General features: G+C 52.2%; 1 long non-coding RNA gene across 1 annotated transcript; it reads left to right on the forward strand.

The window, feature by feature from the left end:
• The first annotated feature begins 3,371 nt into the window (after nt 1-3,371).
• Nucleotides 3,372-20,781, forward strand: LOC143168128 (uncharacterized). The gene is made up of 2 exons (XR_012996660.1): nt 3,372-3,434; nt 19,879-20,781. It is a non-coding gene; the product is annotated as an uncharacterized LOC143168128 (long non-coding RNA).
• The last annotated feature ends 841 nt before the right edge of the window (nt 20,782-21,622 follow it).

Here is a 21,622-nt window from a genome sequence, read left to right on the forward strand (position 1 = left end):
CCCTGGGTTCGATCCGCACTAGGCCTGAAGCAAAGAAAACCTGTGCGTGGGAAGCAGAGCTTGCGCGTCGGAAGGAAAGAGGGGACAGAGGGGCGACCCTTCAATATTAAAATACAGAGCAGTTCCTTTGAATTGTCCATCTCGGATAGACGCTGTGACATTTGTACGAATCATTTTTGCTAGCTGCAGCTGCGGCCTGCCACCACTCATCTCATCTGGTGGCGTCCAGAGAATTGCTTCCCTGCTCCCAGGTGAGCGGGGTACAACGGATCTGATTCCCGGTGCCTTCAGCTCGAAAATCCATTTGAGACTGCGGTCGGATTGAAAGCAGCACTTTATTTGAGGTGATTTTGGATGAGCTGATGCAATCCCTCTTCATCCCACTGCTGAAGACGGCTGGGACCTGTCCCCGTGCCCTGTGCCAGTGCCCGGCAGTTCACCGTGCCGCCGCACGCCGGCTGAGCGCCCTTAATTCCCCGCGTGTCTGAAAAAGCAACTTAACCCTCTTTGGAGAGGACCTGGTTGTGCCAGCTGCTAAATGCCCTGAACTCCAGGTGTAGCTCAGGCCGCAGCAAGAAAAGCTGCACCTGAGAGGTCGGAGGCGAGGAGGAGCCGGGGGGGTTGTGGGAGGCGGGTAAGGAGCCAAGGAAGATGCGGCTGCGAACCAGCGTCCTGTGCGTGCCCGTAGCGTGGGCAAACAGGTTCAGCTGATGGGACAGTTGATAACAATTAATTGCTTGCCCAATGGGCTCAAGGTAATTTGAGTTCTTGGTTTCACGAAAACCTTAATTTGCTGTCATTGGCGCCGCGCCTGCCTGTGACGTGCTGGGTGTGTGCTCCGGAGGCTGATGGGAGGATGAGACGTGCGCTGCCTCCGCCCTGCGCAGCAGGAAGGTCTCGGGGATGATGACATCTCCAAAAAATGGGAGGCAGGTTCCTTCGGGCATGCCGTGGTACCTGGAGATGAGCACGGTCTGGTGCGGGGCGGCTCTTCGCCGCTGGGCTGTTACTGGGCTTGTTCCTGCAAACCCCTGAAGCTGCTGTACACGAACGGCCGCTGCCGGGTCGCTCAGAAAGCCCAAAGCTTTTAACTCTCTTTCCATCTCGTGTTGTCAAGACAAGCAATGACTCCATTGCAAGGGCAGCTAACCAAGCGCCCGCGTCCCCTGCCCGTGCACGCGTGCACAAGAAGAGGGATTTGGTTTCCGCTGCCGTCAGCTGTTCCCGATGGGGCGGGGACACGGGCAGCGCGGTCCAGCCCCCGATGGCAAGGCTGGTGCCTCCCGCTGCACCCCGTGCCTCGAGGCACGGCGGGTAACGGCGGGGTCGAAGCCCAGCGCGGCCGTCCTGCCCCCGTGCCACCCGCGCCTGCTGCTGCCATAGCCCGAAACAGCCAGGCATGGAGGGACTGAGGCTCCGGCCCTTTTCACTGACTCTAATTCTTCTGTGTGACTTAGAGAGGAAAATAAAAATATTTCTGTCTTGTTTCCCCACCCTCTCCCTGAAACCTGCTGCTCCTGCCGGGGTGGGAGGGTGCGATGCTGTGCGGTGTGGGCAGCAGAAATCCCTGGCGGGATGGCGAGGGTGCCGGCAGATGTGGCGGGTGCCGGCAGATGTGGCGGGTGCCGGCTGCTCCTATCCGGTGGGAGCGGTTCTTATTTACCGGCCGAATTGTGTGCCTCGGCCATGGCGCCTCGCCAGCTCAGACGTAAGCCCTGTAGGGAAATTCCCCGCGGGAAGAAGTGTCGTGCTCAGTATTTCCCATCCCGAGCATCCGAGTAAGAGCAGGAGGGACGACTCGAGAGTCTCGCTCAGCAACAGCCTCGGGAAGAGCTTCCGACCCCGCCTCAGACCTTTGGCTCCATTTGGGATGAAAGTGGAAAAGCGCCAGCACCGCGACACGGCCCCAGGCTGCGCTTACACCGAAGGCGCGGGGCAAACCCCTCGCCTGGGAGGCGGTGGCGGTACTCGGCCGCTGTCGCAGGGCCGGGGTCTCCCCCGCTCCCAGGGCGATTCCCAGCCGGGGCGAGGAGGGGAGTCGCAGGGAACAGCCGCTATATTTGCAATACGGGGCAGCGCTCTCACCGGCTTGCATTAGATGCATTATTAAACTGCAATTAGGGTGCAAGCAAGCCAAAGCAATCTATTAATAGCCGAGCGCAGATAAGCTGACTCAGACAGCAGCAGACCTGGGCTCTGGCGAGCGGCTGCAGCTTTGCTGATGCAAACTTGGCCCACGGCTCCGCGGCAGGAGAGCGCGGCGAGGAGGGAGGGCGAGCGGGATGGAGGGCGGGATGGTGCATGAAACCCCCTCCTCGGCCCCCGCCGTGGTGCCGCCCCGCGAGGTGACGGTGCCGCGGGAGCCACCATGACCTTCACCCGCAGCCAGAGGACGGGCTAAAAAGAGCAACGGGGCCGAGCACGGGGCAGGTCCCGGAGCTCCTCTCAGATCCCACCAGTCACAATGAGTATTTTTCAAAAGGTGATCACGAAGCTATAAATACAGCGGTGCCGGTGGCCTTTAATCCTGGTTCAAGAGCAATTTGACGCTCTCTTTGGCCCTTCTTACGGGACACAGGAGCTGGGGAGGGGTGCTGCCCATTGCTTCTGGTTCACCTGATGCCTTTTGTCCTCTCTCAGGTGAACCACTCGGGGTTCAGCCCCACGGACGCCCCTGGGCTTCCCCCACGCCGCCTCTCCCGCAGGGACAACAGCTCCGACCCGAGCTGGGGTTTTTTCTTGCTGACAGGGTGGATTTACAGTGGCACTTTCAGGCTGCCAAACACGCCGGGGTTATTTTTACCGTCACTGGCTGAGAAACATCCCATGGACGCAGGCTGGGCACAAAGGAGATGTCACCCGGAAGGCAGTCGCCCCATGGGTGCCTGCCCTGGCCGCAGAGAGGGGTCCCCGGGGGGGGGCACACGGCTGAAATAACAGAGCCCCGGTGCCACCCCTCTCCTATGTGGCCCCCAAAAGCCACTGAGCCCCCAGCGAGCCTCGCGGCCGGTTAGGTTTCCTCGGCCTCTCGGCGCTGTTTTGGGGGGTTCTGGGAGTGTTGCGGGCACAAACCTCGTCTGGGCCATGCAGGAGGTGGCCGCCTACATTAACTATACATTCAGTCTTTCCAGGAGAGACATCCGTCAGTCAGATCACCCCAAGTTTGTAAAGGGGGGATCAACCCCGCGGGGGCAGGCGCCGGGGGGCTTGGGGAAACGCTGCCACGAGGACAGCATGGGCAGGGGCGACGGAGATCACCGACCGGCCTTCCGTGGAAAAAAAAAAAACCAACCCACGTGGAGATTTTCCAGTCTGCCCTGTTATTTATGGCTCAGGATCGAGCGGCCGGCTCCCGGCGGGGGCTGCCCCTCGCAGCGCCACAGAGGACGTTTCTGCAGATGTTTTGTTCCCCGCGTACGGAAACTTCTGATTAGGTGAAGTAAAATGCTGGGGAAAAAAAATAAAATGCTTTACCAGGGGGCTGACCTCGCCCCGTGGAAACGTGCCCCTCGGTAAAGGGTTTCTGTGCGAGTTTTTGGACGCTTTACAGAAATAACAGAAGGCTATAGGAGCGCGCTTTTATATAGCTCTGCTTCCTTGTGAAACTCAGACTGGTGTTTTCTTTTCCACTTGGACAAGGATTTTCCCATAATTGTGCTATTTTTATGAAGGTTTCGGGACAGAAATCGAGGGCCCCTCCTGGCCGAGCCTCGGTGTCGGAGGAGCTGAAACGTTGGAGGGTTCAGCCTCTGACGCAGGTTTCCCGTCTTCGCCAAGTTGCTTCGCTAGCAGATGTCTCGCCCTGTCGATGTCGATGGGGAGTTTGCTCCATCCTTACCTCCCAGTGATGGGTTTTTTTGGAGTTCCCTGCCCGGAGGCGAAGTGGCCGTGGTGCAGACGCTGCATGAACCCGGGTGCCCCGGGGGAAGTGCTGGAGCCTTCATGGTGCAAAACAAGGGTGCAACCAAAACTCACCCTCACGGGGCACAAAAATGAACGCCTCATCAAGTCAATACGCATTTCAGACTGCCGGCCAAGGGGCCTTTATCTCCCACGTTGCAGCTCACCAACACCCAGATTGCTGCTGGTGAGATAAAGCCGCAGCGCAGGGTAACAAATCACTGGCAGCTGATGGCTGAGATGCCGCTGGTGAGGTATCGGCTGTGCCCATCACAAGGGCCTCCTCTGGCCCCCAGGTTGTGCCGGTTTCTGGAGAAACCACGAGATATTTGTGCTGGGAGGGAGCTTTATCTAGAGCGTTGGTGCTGCTGAAATCCTGGCCAGGTTTTGCTGCTCAAGCTCATCTCCCCGGGAGGGGTGTTGGGGCAGGTCGGTGGGAAGGAGCCGGGTGGGAGCAGGTTTTACAGGGGAGGAAATGAACTGGCTGAAGGGATGAGTCTCTGTCGTCTTTGATTTGAGCTCAGGTTTCTTTCTGAATGCAATATTTGAGCTGTTTATTGAGCTGCTGTGGCTCTGAGCTTCCCCGTTATCACGGCTGCTGGAGGAGGTTGTCACTGCGGCTGCGATGGGGGATTGTTAACGTGGGTTCTGTAGGCAGACACCGATGCCTGGTGGGGATGAGCTCCTGTGAGCTGCCGGCAGCCGGATGGCTCTGCTGCTGGCGCCCCGAGCCATTAGCAAGGCAGTAATAACATGCTTTATTTAATCATAGCCATGTCCTCCGCGGCATTTCTGAATGTGACGGGTTGCACGTCCCTTCCCAACCCGGCTCGTCCTGGCGGGTGCCTATGGAAGGCAGGGGCTGTTGATTTGCTCCATGGGTTTTCGGCAGCTCTTTGCTCTGGGGCTCCCTGTCCTGCAGAAGGGGCCGTCGTTTCCCCTCCTCAATTCCTCCCCAGGTCCCAACGGCCTCAGGTATACAAGGGAGTTTCTTTGGCTCTGTTTGCTGTCGGCAGGAGAAGAGGAGCTCAGCATGGACGGGATGGACCCAGCTCACACGGGAGGTGTCTGCACGGTGCCCCCCGCCCCCCCCCCGTGAGCTCCTGAGCAAAATCTCTTGTGCAAAACCTGAATTTCCCCCAAATGCAGTCTGCTCAGCTTGAACTGGGCTGGTTGTGCTCTTTGTACCTGACTTGCACCGGGCCAGGCTTTGGCTTGGTTGGGTTTCTGAGAGCCACAGCTGTCAGTCTCCACCGTAACCCAGCTCTGAGCATCCGTATGTGCGACCCGTGCCCTGGTTTCTCAATCAAAAATCTGGGAACAGGGAAAGGTTCAAGTCTTAGGGGAAAAAAAAAAAACCCTCGCTGGAGATGCTGGCTGATGGAGGAGAGGGCTCCGTTTGGATTAGTTGGCCACTAGCAAGAAAAGCTATTTTGAACCAGAGGCTGGGAATGTTTGAGCTAATCCCAGGTGAAAGCTGATTAAGGGCTCAGTGGGGAGATTTGGAGCAGGTCCTGACGGCATGGGGAGCCCGGCTGTGTCCCCCGCTGCACCGCCTGGCAAAACCACCCCGCTCATCAGTGATTAACAGAAGGCAAAGCTCGGACCTGCGTTTCCCAAGGTGTCGGAGGGGATTTCATTGCACAAACTCTTGCCAAAGTCCGTGGAGCTTAAGCCTGACCTTTGGCAGCTTTCGGCACCTAGGAGCCGGGGAGAGGAGAGCTTTGTGCTTGTTTCCAGGCTGATGAGCAAAGGCATCGCAGAGGCACCTTCGTTAGTGCTTCGGCTACGGGTTACCCAAATCAGCAACGTGGCAGCGAGTGCCTTTGTCCTGTCCGTGTCCAAGGAAAGTATTTAGACTTCAGCCACCATCTTGCAAATTTTCTACGGGAGGCGTGAGCCCCAGCCGGGGTTAGCTGTGCTCTGTGACGCAGATGCCCGGCACGGGCAGTGCCCTTTCCAGGGAGCAAAAGGCACAGGTTTTAGGTGGGGTCTTGAGGATGCACCAGCCATTAAACTTGCTGTACAGATAGAGCTTTCCCCAGGGAAGGCGCTCCGTAGCTCGTTCCCGCGGGTCTCTCCCCTCTGCTTTGCAGGAAGGGGACACGACATGTGGCGCCCGTGTCCCTCCAGCATCGCCGTGCCCGGCACGGGAGGGTGGCAAAAGGGTCTTTGCAGGAACAGCAAACAGCTTTTTTGGGTCAGTCACCTTCAAACACTTGGAGTAGCGAGTCTTAAAGAAAGCCACGGGAGATCTTCCCAACACGCAGAGCAAAGCTCCCTGCGATGGGAAGAGCCTTGCAGACCGGTGGTACATCCCAGCAGGCTGCAGGTTGGGCCCTCCTGACTTAAATATTTGCTTTTTATCTACCTTGCCCTTGCCAAGCGGCCGCACAGCCCCGGTCCAACAGCAGCCCCTTGTCCGAGGCTCGCGGCTTCGCAAAAACACGTCCCAGCAAAGAGACGCCGGGTCTTGTGCATCGCAGCTCACGAAACCACAGGGCTTCCTATATGTATAAACGCTGAATTCTTCACCTGTATCATGCCCAGCATGGCCAAACACTGCTGAGCATCTCCTCCAGCTGGGTAAATATTAAGCAGGCTGGAGCTCAACTGCAGGCAGTGCTTCAGCAAACAGGATTAGGTGTAAACACAATGTAATTTCCTTTCCAGAAAAATATTTACTTACCTCTCTGGTCACTCTTGAATTGAAAACACATTTGGAGCAACTTGTAAGGAATTGCTTAGATTTGATTTTTCTTAATTTCCCCCCCCCTCCCCAAGCAGCGTTGGGCTCCAGGGACGTGCGTTGGCTCCACAGTAGCGGCATTATAGCGAAGTCTGAGGCATTTTTAAAGACCCCCTTTCAGGTGTTTATGTGCTGTTGCGTATAAATCACACCTTGGACTATGAGCCCTTGTATCTATTCGCGGGCTCTCACCATTTAAAATATTCCTGAGGTTGAGACCTTGCTGCACAAGGAGCCCCAAAGCCCATCCTCCTGCCCCCTTCCTCCGAGCCCATCCATCCCCAACGCCCCCACCTCAAATTTAGCTGCGGCGTGGGGGGCACCGAGCCCCGGGCTTGTCCCAGGAATTAAGGGAGTTTTCCTCCCGGCACCGAAGCGAAGTCCCCGGCGATCTCTGTATGTAAATTGTTGCATGCATGTATTTGCATGTATCTGAATGCAGTAGGTAAGCTGGGAGCAATGTTTCTATCTAATGACGCTCAACCACCCCTGTTGTCTGTACACATGGGTAGCGGGGAGCGAGGAACTGCCGGGAGAGCCCAGCGCGTGCTCCTCTCCTCAGGTTATCGGTGGTTTATCACTTGGATAAAGCCAGGGAAACGTTTTCCGAGGATTGGGAGTAAAGGGGCTGCGTGCCGGGCCGGCTGCCCCGTGCGGTGTGGAGTCAGACGGGGCGGGCGGTGGCTGCGGTGCTCACGGAGCCCAGGCTTTCGGGAACGTAGCATCCTTTGCGCCTTTAAATGTGTTTTCTGGAATTAATTAATTTTTTCGCCTCTTTGGAAGATTGCAAACTAAGTAGCTCACTCTGACCAGTATTTTTCTTCCCTCTAAAAGTAAAGAGTATTGGTAAATCTTATTTTTAAGAAGTCCAGTCTGTAATCTGGGATATCTGGCCCCTTTTCCTCCCCTTACCCGAGGCCATTGTGTGATATAGGATCAGAGCCCCCCAAAACTGGCCATACCCAGGCACGCGCAGCAGCACGAAGCCCGACTCTCTAATCCGCACCACGGCAAGCACTGAGCTGGGGAAGGCACCGCCAGGAGCTGCAGCCACAGGGGTTAAAGCCACGTCCCTTGCGGGAGCAACTGAAGCCCTGTGGCCTCCTGCTTGCAGCATGCCCATTTTTCTCTGGAATGCACCCAAAAGCTCGGCGCTGGGGTTCGGCCGTGCCGGGAGCGAGCGGGGTCTCGGGGTGCTGCCGGGCGGGATGGGCAGGGAAGCACAACTCCTGCCTCGGTCCCCGGGGCTGAGCCGTACCCTCCAGCAGTGATGTCACTATTTTTGTCCAGATTAAAGGGAAATTAAAATTAATCCTCGGAGTCCAGGGAGATCTCTGGGGCTTAGCATTTTTTCCCCTGATCATTCATTATTTTTAGCAGATGCTTTTTATTTTCAGCTCATCGCAAAGGCAGCAGGTACTTGAAATCCCTTCCCCGTCCCAGCGTCCTCGTCATCTCAGCAGGTGAGAGTTGGGAGAAAGGACGTGGTACCCGAGCAGCCCCAGCTCGGGCAGGACGTCGATGGCCGGCAAAGGCACAGCAGGGCTCTGCAGAGGGAAGACAGGCACCAAAAAGTTTTCATCATTACCTCAATTTAAAGCCCAAGCAGCCTGCCGGGTTTCAGCCGAGCTGGTTTGCGCTTGCACCGGCACAGGCGAGCTCAGAGCTCGGCCCCGTCGCCCTCCCTTCCGTTACCATAATACTCTTTCTTGAATCATTTTGCTGCGTAACATCTTTGCTTCCTGTATTTGCATTTCGTTAGCGAGAAAAAAAAACCCTTCTATAAACAGAGAGAAAAAAACCTTCCTATTTTCCTCTCCTGTCACCGCTGCTGCCTTACCGCGATGGGGGAGAGTTTCATGGGGTGCGGGGAGAGCCAGGCCAGCAGCTGCCTGCGCCCGGCCGAGCAAACCTGGAGGTGAAAACCGCAGGAATTTGTATTTTTTTAAGTTGCTGGGTCTTTGCAGCTGCTCGTGGAAAAAATTCCTACCGGTATCAGGGAAAACAAAACTGGCTGGGGCTGGCTGCCCCGGCCAGAGCTCCTCAGCAAGGCGAAAATTAAAACCCGCCCATTAATCAACTGTAAAAAAATCTGAGTGATGTTATGCTGCGAAATGCTGCTGTGAATGTTTTGTACCCGGCTGGTCGGGGCGAGACCCCCAATCCCCGGTGGCCCCATGGGACCCCGCTGCGGAGGAGCCACTGGCTTCGGCACCGCAGGGCTGGGGGTGAATGCAGGCAAAATCAGGGTCCCCTGTGGGATACGGGTGTTGCCGGAGGGGGACGCTCTCCCCTCTGCCCGCGGGCAAGGGGAACTGTTTTAATAACATCAGCGGGCAAGGGGGGAAACAAGGGCTCCTTCGCCAGAACAACCCGAACTTGGAGGCACCACAGCGGCTGCACCTCCTTACAGTTGCCATCGCTGCCGTGTGCCGCGGGGGTTTGGATCAGGCCAGTAATGACCATCAACCCGTCCTCCGCTCCGGACAGGGGGTTTCTGTCCGGCCAGGGCGCTCGGCATCCTTTAAGATAAATCCTTTGCTGCAATCGGCCTCTCAGCATCCTGTAAACCGGAACAAAAAAGCGAGGTTAGTGTTTAATTAGACATATTCTTTCCTCTGGATCACAGCAACCTTGCGCGGCGTTTGACGCTAGAGCAGATCACAGCAACCCCAGGATTTATACTTATTTTCACAAGGTTTGCGGAGGCAGGAGGTGCACACGGGGCTGCGTCGGTCTCGGTGTGAGACGGGAGCAGGTGAAGCCGCGCGAGGCTTTGCCGCCGTCGCCAGCCGCCTGCCGAAAAACGCAAATCCTCTCCCCGCTGCATCCAGCTCGTCACAAAGGCGCGAAGCCGGCACACGAGGGCTGCGCCTTGCTTGGCATCCTGCGTCGGGTGGCAGAAAAAATATACGGATGTCAGTGCTCGGCTGAGCCGGGGCACAGGCATGGGGCTGCGCAGGGATCTTGGTTAAATCACTTCCAGCTAGATTCGGGAACGAGCCCTGCACCGGCGCGCACCGCTTCCAAATTCCACTTATAACCCGCTGCTGCTGCTCCCTGTTAAAGAATTGAATTGCCGGGGCCCTGTGGGGATTAGCGGGCGCCCAGGTCTGCTCCCAATGCACGTCCGAGGGCGTGGGAGAGGGTGAGCAGAGCAGCACCAGCTTCGCCATAGCCAGGGGAGAGGAGGAGAAGCTAACGGGTTTGCCAAAAACCCCAGGGCACGGCCGCAGCTGAGCGAGAGCATCCGCCAGCAGCTGAACGCATTACTCGAAGAGCAGAGCATCATTTTTGTGGGGTAGCAGCAAACTATTAATATTTTACAGACCGTGCCTCTTTTGCTCTGGAGACTGTCCCTGTACATTTTTTACTGCATATGTGTAAACGGGGAGTCTTTCTGGCGGCTGTTGCAGCCGCTTTGACGTCCCTGCGGCAGGGCGAGCAGGCACGCTATCGAGCACGAACCAAACCCCTCTCCTTGCAGAGCTCTGCTGCCTTTGCGCCCCAGTAAATAGGCATCGTTCCCTCTCCCTGAATAACACGGGCTGCGCGTGACCTGCCCCACGGCCCCAGCCACTGATTTTATTATATCGCTGGATAGCAATTGCTGCAGCCGGGGACCATCAGTGGGTCATGCTCCGGGGATGACACCGGAGTCCTACGCTGGCAAAGTGAGAGTTACACAACGGTGCTGATGGCAACGCCATCGTCCCCTGGGGCCCTGACCGCGGCGTCCTTGGGCTTTGCTCAGCCATGGGTGCAGCGTGTGAGGACGGCCGGTGGCATTGCAGGGACCTCCTCAGCGCAGCACGAGGGGCACCCCGGGCTCCTCTTCACCGAACACACCATACCCTCGGGTTTCGGGCAGCATGGAAGATTGATTTCTTGATTAAAGTCTAATGTGTAGTATAATTAAGGAAATCCTCCTGGTTCAGAAAGTTATTAGGAGATGATTAATTGGGATGAGGCTGGGAGCTGCCTGTGGAGGAGCAGATGCAGATGCATTGCTGCTGCACCCCAAGGGCTCCCACGCCACGGCCAGGTCGCCGGCAGATGCGGGGTGAAGCCCGGGCTCTGCAAACCCAGCCCGGTGAGCGGTGTTTGAGATCCCTCTCGGTCGCTGTTTACACTCCTTCTGTTAGCAGTTTAAGGCCTTTCACTTCAAAACTTTTCATTAAATAAAACAGTTACGCTTTAGCTGCAGAGTCCCGGGAGGCCAGGGCTGGCAGATCCCTCAAGAGGCGATCCACCCCACGCTGCTGCCCGTGGCGGGATCCATCCCTCCCGGGGCCATGCCCGTCCCGCCACCTCTTAGACGTTTGTAACACAGTTCCGACCGGTGCGTGTTGTTTCTTTTCCCTGATAATCTCTGCAGTTCTTGCACTCGTTTTGTTTGTGGCATTAAGAGCAGAGGTAGCAGCCTGCTCTGAGGGTCTTCTCGTCGGCTTGCAGAGAGATGTCAGGTCAATGTCGACATCTAAAGTTCATGCTGGGGACTGGTGTCTGCGTCACGAACCGGTTTTATTCTTGAAATGTTAATTGAATAGTAAATTGTAGATCTGTCAAATAGATTGGTTGAAAGATCAATTCGCATTAGATAGAGGAGACCGTGTTTCGAGACAGAAAAAATGAATTAGGGAAAATCAGTAATCCAGCCTGTCAGCGTGCACCAGCGCGAGTCATTAGCACGCGTGTCAGACATGTCTGATGAGCTTTGCCTGTGAAAATTATTACGGGTGGAGGAAATTTTGGTTGCACGGATGCTTTAGTGTGTTATTTGTAAAGAGTTTTAGCTATGCTCGACATTTAGCTTTAGGTTAGTTTAGGCCCAATGGTTGAGTATTGAATGGGGGGAAAAGAGTCATTCTGCAGTTTAGATGGTTTTAAGTAACGGACTTCGACAGGCTTACTGAGCTGCGTGCGCCCCGAGATCGCCCCTCTCCCCGTAAAGGGCACCAAAAGGCGCTGGGGGCTGCGGGTGCTGATCTGTCCCAGGCACCGATTGCAGCTTGCTAATTAACCTCCTCTTCTCGTGAACTGCAGCAGGGAAGCAGACGCCCTGCCTTGCCAGTCTGCCCTCCCTCGTGCCCTGCAGGGTTGATGTTCTGTGTAAGTTAAGGAAAAAATTAGGTACTAGAAAGTAAAATCAAGTTTACCATGAAAATGCACCACTGTCTAGCAAACAGTAACTGCGATTACATCCGCAGTCTCGTCCTGTCCAAAGGACGATGCAGTCTGGATGCTGCTGGTCGCGCTGGCTAGCGCGTGCACTGGAGGTGATTTACATTCGATTTTGCTGTAAACGTCGCGGCTGGCTGAAACTCCCCGGCGTTATGCCAAGCCGCTGAGCAAAAACACAATTGCGTCTCTGGAAGAGGGTGGCGGAGGGCTGGGGGTGTGGTGAAGGTGGGCATCCCAAAATTAGGCTGAAATCTCCCAGTTACGCGTACCCAGGGTAGCATAATCCCGCCCTGCGCAGGGCTGTCTGCTGTAGGGCTTTGGCTGGTGCTCGTTTGGTGGGGACACATGCTTCCAGGACCGAGCCCACGTACCCATTGTAAGAGGCAGATTTCTAGCGAGCCACTGGGGCTCCGGTTTCCACATCTTATGAGATGGCATTAAAAATGATTGCCGTGGGTGTCTGGGGTTGTTCTGCTTAGGGGGGTTTCCATCCCTCCCACAGCACAGTGGGGAGGAGTGGGTCTGTGTGTTTGCACTGGAGTGAGCTTGCAAAATATCCACTTATTTGAAAAAGAGGGGTCTTTATCATCTTCCCCATGACATGGAGCTCTCCAGCAGCCCAGTCATGTGTCTCTGTGCAACAGGTAAATCAAACCCACTCAATATATCGTCGTTACTCGCTCCTCCACCAGAGCCGGTGTGCACGCCTGCTTCAGCAGCACCCGTGTGTCGTTTCCATCGCCGTGGGCCCTTTCAACCCTCCAGGCACCTCCTTGCAAGCCACTCGCACCAAGGGCATTTCAGACCATCAGCAGGATGGATCTGGTGCTGAAATGGCTTTGTTTCAGAAAGTGAGCGTGAGATCGAGTGGCCCTGGGCGGTCCCCCGCGGCCTCTGTTCCTATTTTCTGTCTGTTACGCAGCAGCGGGTTGAAAGGCAGCGATTTATGTCCAGTTAATACAATCAGGAGAGCATCACTCAGCAATTCCCACTGCATTTTGCTGCTAGGTACAAAATGTCCTGGACCAGATGAAATTCCGACCTGAAGCGTTTGGAGAAGCAAAGGCTGGAGGGCAGCGAGTCGCCTGGTGCTGCCCAGCTCCGATGGGGAGATACGGGAGGAGCCGGCGAGTCTCTCCGTCGCAGGCTGCTGTTTGATTCCTCAAGGAACAGATGGCTTGAAGGGCTGCAACTGTCCTGCTCTATCCCAGCAGAGCCTGTGCGTGTTGGGTGTGCACCGTTCCTTCCCCACGCAAGTCCTCCCCAAACCTGGGAGGGAAGCCTGTGCCCTGAGGAGCTGCGGGGCGAGTGATGGGGAGTCCCTCGGTTTGGGGTTGCTCTCAGGTTCCTAAGGACGGGGTTTATCCCACAGAGCGAGGGGACCCCCCAGGAGCCGTGATGGGTAGCGTTCCCCTCTGAGATGCTCCGAGGCCGGTTAAGGCTCCTGGGCAGCAGGCATGGGGCAGGCAGGTCTGCTGGGCTCTCGCTCCTCTGAAAGCTTTAAATACACGTACATAAACCCTGCATTTTCTGCTTGCTCTTTCAGAGATAATTAAGGGTAGGAATGGAAAGCAGTCATGCAGCCACTTTGCTGATCAAACACAGGACGGAGGAATCTGCCTTTTGACCTCACGTTGCACCTAAAGTACACGCTGGAAGGAGAGGCCTGAAAACAAATGACAGTAATCAGTGCGAGACGCGATCAAAGAAACACTCTGCAGTAAAAAGCTTGGTGAAAAATCCCTCGAATCACAAGCATGTGGGTGGCCACTGAAGAAAGGGGGAAAATATGACAATTTTTTTTGTCCACTTTTTTTTTTTGAACAAAAGATAAACCAGAATTCAGCTGCGTCCCCCCTGCACTCGCCGGTGGTTTAAAATCCACGGCACGTGGTGAGCTGAGCCAGTGCAGAGCCCCACGCTGCGAGGTGTGGAACCAACAATCGATAATTCCCTTTTTTTAAAGCCATTATGAACCATCTTACTGGAATGTACTGCTGCATCTCCATTAAACATCTCAAAGTGCGGGAGAAGGGGGGGGAAAAAGAAAGATTTCAAATCCTCATCAGCAAAGCGATTCACCCAGCGTTTGCTCCATGACGGAGAAGACTTAAATCCTGGAGCGAGTGGTGGATTCAGGTGGCAAATCAGCTGGAAAGAAGCCGAGGGCCGGTGGTCCCAGCGGCGCCAGGGAGCAGCAGGATGCAGCCCTGCAATACCAGTGAGAGATTAAACTTGAACCCACGCGCTGCAAAAGGACCTAATCCCAGATGCAGGCTGCGTTTTCAGGGTCATGACGTTCTGCTTCAGGGTGTAGGGAATAATTTGGAAAAGCTCAGAAATATTAAGGGACGTATCAGCAGCGGGCCTGACTGTCTCCTTGGCTTTTTGCTGCCTTTTGCCTGATCTTGGAATATTACTCCAGAGGCTCATGTCTGTCTTTAAGCCAGGAAACCTGGACTTTACGTAAACTCTGCGAGACACCCACCTTACAGGATAGTGAATAAAAACTGGGTGTTTGCTGAAAGGTGTTCCGTACACAGTGAAAAAAGAGCTGTGTTGGAAGTAGGTGTCTGCCTTGCCCAGGCTGGGATGGATCCAGCACTGGACCGCCGAGGTCTCAGGAGCTTCAGGTTCTGCCTGGGCTGTTTAATGGGGAGTCCAGGTAGGGCACAAAGGTCCACCACGCAAAAAATAGCTAATGCTCACCCAACCCTGGCAGTGAGACAAGGATGTATTTTCAGGTGTCAAAGGTACTCTGAGATTCATGCGCTCAGTGCTGCTAAATACCAAGATTCTTGCCCCAAAAAATCTATGATCTAACCAGTTCAAGAACTCCCCTAGCGCCTATGTACATATGTAGGGAACAGAGTGCACAGCGTCAGCTGTCAGGGGGTAAATCTAGTTCAAATACAGCAAATCATACAGTTCTTATGCTGAAGTCATTAAATCTTCGGCTAAGCTAAAAAGGCAAAGTGAATAATGTTTTTAATATGCTCAGGAAATCCTCCACGTCGGATGAGATCAGAAGAAGCCATTAGTGAGGATGGACGGGGATTCTTCTCCAAACAAAGGCCGATACGGAGTAATTGCAATTCTATAAACAGAGCATCACTTAAAAAATTCAGTAATTTATCCAGCATCTGGGGAAGCATCAAAACTTGGTGTTTAATGTAAAGGTAGACGGATGGAAAATAATTAGGACCCTTACAGTTCCACCCTGATTTTTCTAATCTGCATTGTACTCGAGCCATTATATATTTAACGGGTTTATTTTGCACTAATGGGAATGGTATTGCCAAATTCCATTCACGCTCGGAGACCAGCCGTCACCAGCTTTGTTCTTTTGAATTAAAGGACAAAGACAAGGCTTTTTCTGAATACACTCACTTTTATTTTTCATAAAAGCCTCAAACGCTGCTTGCTTTACAGATTAGATATTTTTTTTTTCCTTACATCAAATTGGAGCAAAAATCCAGCAAAAGCTGTAACTTAATATAATACCTAACATAGAGAGTTAGTGCAGGTTTTTATTAGCTCCTGAGAGCAGAGGAGCATTCCAGTGGCTCTCAAACAGCAGTTAACCCTCAAAACACCACTAAAGTCCACGAGCGTTGCGATAACAATTTTATGGGGAGCAAAGAGGTGGAGCAACTTATTCGCCAACCCGTGAATCTCTGTCTCCAAGTACATTCCCAGATTAGCTGTTGGTCAACCAGCAATGTGTCTCCTTCATTTAATGTGGTGCTATAAATCCCAGCGTTCAATTTAAGAAGCGAGCCCATGCTGGGCTAGCCGTCGTCCTTGCTAGTAATGGACTCAAGCTGCAAAATTTGGATTCAAAGCTCAGAGCTGTTTGGATTTAGGGTTTTAGCTTGCCCGTTATAGAAATAAGAAACAGATGGGATTTGCAGGCCTGGTTCGGACTCCACACTTCTCATAAGGTCACTGTTGTTTAAGTCAAATCAGTTTTTAATTCAGATTAATTTCTGCCTGTGCCTGCCTGCCTCAGAAAGGTCCTCAGCATGCATTTATACATCAAAGTTCTCATATTTTTAGAACTTTATAGCTGAGGACGGAACAATATTTATTTTTCATCTAATAAGGGTTCTGTGAGACACGTGGAAGGGCAGGACTTGATATATTCTTAGCAATTTACACAAAAAGAGCATCTTGCCTCAATTTATTGTAGACTCCGCTCCTCAGGGCAGACCTGGCAGACCGATTCTGCTGGGACGGCTTACCGAAGGAAGCTATGGCTTCGTCATCTTCTCAATTCGAGTCTAGATATCTTCCGTTTGGAAGCATCACTTCAGCTGAACAAATTGCTAAATTTAGTAGTGAAATAACAGGCTCAAACTGCATTTTGCAGAAGGTTAGATTAGAGTATCTAATGGTCCTGTCTGGCTTTCAAATCTAAATGCCATTTAAAATAAGGCTGTTGAGGATCTTATGGTCTACGGTGGGGTACAACTGTCCATGGTTTGCTCTTGTGTGCCGCTCACCAGTAACAACACAGAAATTCTGCGGTTCCTTGGAAAGGAGAATGTCCTGGAGGGCTTTCACTTGTTCCTGATGACTTGTGGAGACGGTTTTAGCTGGAAAAAGAGATTTACAAAAGTGTTGCATTAAAGATTCACAGGCAGGTGTTGTCTCAAATGCTGTGCAACTAATATGCATGCCAATAGATTGGCAAATCATGGGCAAAATAAATAAGCTGCTGTTTGCAGGGTGTCTATTCAACAGGCCTGCTGCTTTTGTCACGGATGCACAAAACTGGAGTACCTAACAAGAAAACACTTTAATGTTGGTTGAGCCTAGCTGTCAGACCAGCTGAGACAAGGGCAATGCCTGGGGACACAGCAGCAGCGATGCTGCAGGGGATAAAGAGCTAAGGAGGGCAAATGCTCGGTCTATAAAGGCTTCCAGCCTAATGTAGGATTAGTGGAAAGAAAATGGACTGCACATTAAAATTCATGAAGGAGTACAATTTAAGATCCATGAATAACAAGGCCACAATTATGCAGGACCAGGGATTTGGTTTTGTTTTTGTTTTTCCAGAGCTGGTGGAAGAAATGAAGTCATTACCAGGACATGCGTGGCTGCCGCGTGCTCTGCCCTTGTCACGGGATGCTGCGGATGCCCACAGTTGATGATACCAAAGGGTTAAACGCAGGGACAAGAGGAAATTGGGAAATGCAACCTCTGGGCTGTAGATTCACAGACAAAATACATGCATGAATTGTTTTTTGGTGGTCTGTTTGATAGGCCTGTCTCCTTGTCCCTGGATCTCAAGGCTGAGTCTCTGGTAAGGAGGAGCTTCAGTGCTGGCTGGGTCTAGCCAGACCTCCTAACTCGGGGACGTGGCACTTGGGCATCTCTCGCTTTGAACACCGTCTGCGACACGTGTAACCTCGGCCAAGTCATTTAATCTCCTGCAGCCCAGCTCCCCCCTACAAAATAAGCTGACCCTGGAGGGGAGTGAGGGATGAGGTTATTTCTGACTTGGGAGGTGCGACAGCATCGGTGGTAAGGGATGGGAAGATTTCATACCCGCTTTTTTCTTCTTAATTAAGCTACATGAATCTCAGGTCCTTCAAAACAAGGCTGGGGAAGGACATCACCCTGTAATCACAGGTGATCCTTTAACTGCAGCGCGTGGTGAGGGCTACGGGAAGGGGAGGAAGGCAACGGGTGGCTCCAGCTCATCACCATCTAAATCTGGGAGAGCATCGAGGAGATCTGGCTTTTCTTAATGACGTATCGTGAGAGAAGCTCATGCCAGGGCTTAATTCTTCACCCCACGTTCCCCTCCGTGAGGACAGAGGCTGGGAAAGCAGTCAGCTGCTTTTATTCTATGGTCTTAATATGGGACAAAAGTGTAGTATTTTGTCCTAGATTTAACAGCTGGGGGACTAAAACTACTTTGGGTGGTAGGAGGTGCTGTCACATACAAGAGGACAATTCCAGGATAGTTTAGGATATCTGCTTATTTTACAGTCGTAGAAATATATTTAAATCACAGCCATGGTGCACTCTAATGGGAATGTAGAGCCCAAGTGAATTATTGATTATTTTGCACATTTGATAAGGAAGTCAGAAGAGAAATGATGTCTAATACACCGAAATAGAAGCCTCCCATGGGTTGTAACAGAAGTGCAAGCATGAGAAGGTCTTAAAATAGCCATCAGCTTTCATTACTGCGGGTACAAAAAGCCTCGAATTAGTGAAATACCTCAGGTGGAGATCCAGGGAGATGGGTCTGGTCCATGCCTGGTGGATTTTTTTGCCCTGATTGCTCTCAGTAGCCTGTGTATGTGCTAACTGCCCATAAGTAGCTGCCTGCCTTCATCTTCTTAGGTGAGCGTGGGAAGAAAATGTTCCAATTTAACATGAAAATCTCAGGCACCATTTAAAGGTCTAGGTATTCTCCAATCTACCCTACCCCAGTCTCCGGGGAGACTGTTCCCATGCCATTCTGCATTTATATTTCTGTACAGATAATTTCACTGATCCAAGGGCTGCTCGGAGGATTGCTGTAAAAGCTTTTTTTAAACCACAGAGAGCGCACATCTCTGGTAGCGGCTTTGTTTGAGCGTCACTGAATTGTTTCCAATATTCAGCTCCTCACCTGTCTGGTTCGTGTGTGCGGGCTGACGGACGGATGGGTGGACGGACCGTGCTCTGTGTGAGAATGCGAACAGCTGAGCCAAAGCCTAATCCTGGCCCCAGCCCGTGACCTTTTTATTCATACTTGCACCTGGCAGGAGCAGCAATCATTCATGTATGTGGCCTCGGAAACAGCTGCGGATCTGACACTGTAGTTAAATTTAAAACGGGTGATGCAGGCGTACGTGTGAGGGTGGTAAATTAACAAAATCAATTGCTAGCCCGTCATAGACCAACTTTAAAGACAAAAGAAAACAGGCTTTTAAGAGTAACAGTTCAGGCTTGCAGTGAGTATGCCAGGTCTCTTCTGCTGAATACAATAAGGTTTGTGCAGAAACGTTTGCAGAACTGGGGCACAGAGACCTGAATCTGTAACTGTGATTCACTGCAGGTCAGGTCTGTGGCTGCGGCCACTTGCAGACAAAGCTACGGCACCCTCGGACCAGCTGGGTTAGGAAGGGGCAAGGGTGCAGGCTTCAGCACAAGCTGTGCGGGGTTGCCTGGCCGACAGCAAATGGACGAGCAATTGCTGTAGCAGTTATCTCGTCCCCCGTGCCGGCTGTAGCTAAGTGAGATCTGGCTGAGGAGCTTCTGCAGGGGCTGTGTCATGCACAAGATTGCAGTTGAGACGTGCTCTCAGGGCAGATGGACGCTGCAAACCCTTTCCCAGCACAGAAATACCGGTATTTTATCCTGGCAGAGCAATTCCTAGCCTGGATCCGGCCATACGCTGTCCCTTGCCACCTGCTGAACAAAACAAGCGGAGCCAGTAGAAGTGCGGATTGCTGCCAGCGCTGTATTTCCTGCAGCCTTTTTTAGCAGAAACCTGTGGATACAGTTACGAGTAACCTGGCTATCCTGGCAGAAGGCTGCACTGTAGAAACTGTTGTTTTCCGTGGAGCTAAACACAAGGAAAATCTATTCATTCTGCAGGAGAAAGGCTAAGGCATCTGATTCTGTCCTCAAAAAGAAGCAATTCTTAACAAGCAGAGCAAAACTTGGAATAAAACTTGTCAATTTGTAAATATTTTGCAGCAAGGCACCGTGAGATAGCAGATGGAGGTGTAAAAGGGGTTTTGGTTTTTTGCTGTGTCTAACATCTTTCTACAGCGCTCGTCCTCTGTTTTAAGAATAACGCTGTTTCAATAATGACTCACCGCCAGTGCCACAAAAATCCTGGCTGTCAGAAAAACTGCTGGTCGTCTGACAGGAGCGCAGCTCCGAGGGAACATCGGTTTATTCTGTTTGTCTGTACGAAAGTTACAGCTCGGGGATCTTCCTGCTGGAAAAGTGGCCCTACTTAGAGATTCCAGGCACAAGGCAATTATCTGTCTTCGCTGGCTCAATGTAATTAATAGATGTGGTTTTCTTCACAGGCACCAAGGGATGCCGTGTTCGTCATGGAACGGGCCATTTTGTCCAGGGCAAGGGCAAGAAAATTCCCCTGGAAGTCAGGCCTCTCCCCTGGGAAGACCAATAAACCTGTGGTGTACAAGTAGGGACTGGAATATTCCCCATATCCTGCTACATCTCTGCTCATCAGAAGAGAAAAGATATCCTCTGCTCAGAAGGGAAAAAAGACGTCCTCGGGAATAATTCAGTACAGGGAGCTGGCAGAGCTACAGCCCTCTATCACCTCACAGAATTTGCAGTTATGTGTAGAGCTAAACCTTAGGAAAAGAGCAATTTCAGCCTTCCTGGCCAGCCTGAGAGTAACCATGCTGCCCTGTGCAACGCGGTTACTGACAGAGCAGCTGCCTGGGTAGAAATGCGTTTTTACAGAGTTACTGGAGCAGGGAACTGCGCTAGGATTGCTGGGTTCTTCCCCCATGTCTGCCTTTGATTTGTGGTGTGTGCAGACCCCTTAATTCGTTTCTGTTTTCCCCATCTGTGAAGCTGAGATAAGACCACAAGGGAATTGTAGAGCGTGGTTCATTAATGTTTATTAGGCAGAGGGAAATCCTTAAATGAATGGCACTGTATTCCAGGAGGAGAAAGTTCAAGACTGCAAAGAGGTTGATTAAAACCAAATCTGCTATTCCCAGGCTAGGAGGACAAAAAAAGAAAATTGAAAAACCTTGCCTGCCCCTATGTCTGCCAAAAGCAGTATGTGATTTAAATAAAATCAAGCAGAATGTGCAAGTGTGCATGCGCTCATGCATACATGTGTATCTATGAAAACCATTAAATACTTCCCAGTAAATCTATACCAAAAAGTGTAATGAGGGTGTGTTTGAAGTTTCCAGTAAGAAACAATAAAGCAGTGCGTGTGATCACCATTAACTGCGTGAGTTACTAGTGGCGACACGGCATTAGTACATCGTGAGGCAATAAATACGATACGCTTTCATAAAGGGATGTGACAACATACAGTGTACCGGCACATTCCATTGCGTACCTAAGTGAACAGAGCTATAGACTGGTTATAGTAATCTTACTGCTAGACTGACATGCTTTTCATGCTTATAGAGGAGCATTTAAGTTATTTTAGGTAATTGCTACAGGAGAGCCTCAGACAGAAGTGGAAGATTATACACCTTAGTGTTATTCAAAGTAGGAATCTGCACGTTGCAAAAAAGACCAACGTGTGAGTGATTTGTGGGTAGCTGATGGACAGTTCGTGTGCCTTTGGAGAAGGGATTTGTCTTTCCTTTTTGTGTCAGATTGTTGCAAACGTCTCAAAGCAATAAACCCGGAGGCATGATACCAGGTATCCCTCCTAGTTGTGGTACTGTAATGAAAGTTACTGCACTGTTCTCTTCTCTCTGGCTACATTAGTAAGGAAGGGCAGAAAAACAGCTTATATCTGCTGTGATTTTACAAAGCCAGTTTGGAGACAGACTAAAGAAATATTTATAGGTTAGACATATCTGAAGTTGGCAACGCTGGGGACTGATGTAACATTTTCCAAGCTTCAGAGCGCGTTGCAAGCGTTCCCGGATCAGCCCTCACCACGATGCCTGAGCCAGTGGGTAAATGTTCCTCCCATTGTGTCACAGGTAGAAACTGAGGCGATTGGTGATAACTGGAGTCAGTGGGTGGCCTAAATTCGGTCCTGGTATGATGACAAATTTACTGTGTGACTCTTGTCACTGATATAACCCAACGGAGGGTGAAACA

Source organism: Aptenodytes patagonicus, chromosome 17 (genome assembly GCF_965638725.1).
Source record: "Aptenodytes patagonicus chromosome 17, bAptPat1.pri.cur, whole genome shotgun sequence".
Taxonomy (NCBI): Eukaryota; Metazoa; Chordata; class Aves; order Sphenisciformes; family Spheniscidae; genus Aptenodytes; species Aptenodytes patagonicus.